The sequence below is a fragment of the Fonticula alba genome (genome assembly GCF_000388065.1).
Source record: "Fonticula alba strain ATCC 38817 unplaced genomic scaffold supercont2.4, whole genome shotgun sequence".
Classification (NCBI taxonomy): Eukaryota; order Rotosphaerida; family Fonticulaceae; genus Fonticula; species Fonticula alba.
Window position 1 is genome coordinate 2910444 of NW_009242974.1, and position 1273 is coordinate 2911716.

The following is a 1273-nucleotide window of genomic DNA, read 5'->3' on the forward strand; positions in this document are numbered from 1 at the left end:
GGCAGATTTTTGCTGGCCGCCTTTTCGGGGGGGGGAGGGGGGTGCGAGGATGGTATCCCTCCCGGGCGGCAGACAAGGCAGAGCTGGTCGGTCGGTCGGTCGGTTGGGTGGTCCCCGCCACGCAGCGAGTCCCTCCTTCATTCGGCCCGGTTCGCCGGCTCTACCATCTCTCTCCGGGACCGCCTGACTCCGCACCCCCGTGGGCCTGTGGCCTCCGCCGCGGCGGGTGCCGGATGGGCTTCGGCTGTGCTTCTTCCCGGCTAGTGGCTGACCGCCTACAAAGTAGGGGCGCCCTGTCAGGGGGCATGCGCGCGCAAGGGGCCATGTTGGGGAAGGTGGGGACGAGGGTGATCGCCTAACCAACAGGCGCGTTTGGTGGTACGCACCGTCCTACCGACTGTGGCTCGCTCCGACCTGCCCCCCCCCCCCCGCCCCCCAATGCCTGCGCCCTCACCCGGGGGGATGGACAGAGTGCAGCAGGGACCGGCGCCCTCTGCACGGGCCCCTCCCTGCGCCGCTGGCACTACCATTTCCCCGCCGGGCCTCTCTCTCTCTCTCCCTCTCGCGCGGGCTCGGGGGTGCGGCCGACGAAGGTTTCAGGCCATCAGGGCAAATAACCGTCATGCGAAGTTCGTCGGCCGGGAGCTCGTCTGGCGTGCACGCACTTGTTCCAGGACCGTTTTCGCCAGTAACGGGGGTAGGCACCCCCCTGGGCGCCGGTCTGGACTGGCGATCCCCCGGCCATACAGCCCCGGCGGCCGGGGCGGAAAACGGGGGTGCCAGGGAGAGGCCCGCTGGGGCGCGGGCATTTGAGGACGGCCATTTTTCCCACAATCGTCCTGGGCATGTAAAGTCCCGCCCCGGGGCATCCAACGCCTTTCGTCGCGGTCCCCGCCCCCCGCCCCCCGCCCCCCCCCCCGGGGCCAGTACGCCGGCCGGAACAGAGGCGGTCCGGGTCACCCCGGGCCAGTGGTCGAGGGGCACCTCGAGTGTTCGAGTGTGTGCGAGCCCCGCTCATGCATGAAGGGACACATCCCGACGAGGCTGTGGGGTCATCTGAACGTGGGGGGTGTCTCGAACGAGGGGGGGAGCGGGCGCCAATGGTCACCGGGCCTGTGCTGGAAGTCCGAGCGAGGACGCCAAGAATATCGTCCCCAAATATGTCGGGACTTATATCGGGTTGGATAGTTTCCGGCGCCTCATTGGCTAGCATGCTCTTTCGCTGCCACTTGACGCCAGCCTGCTGAACCCCCGCGTTTCCGCTTGGGGGGGG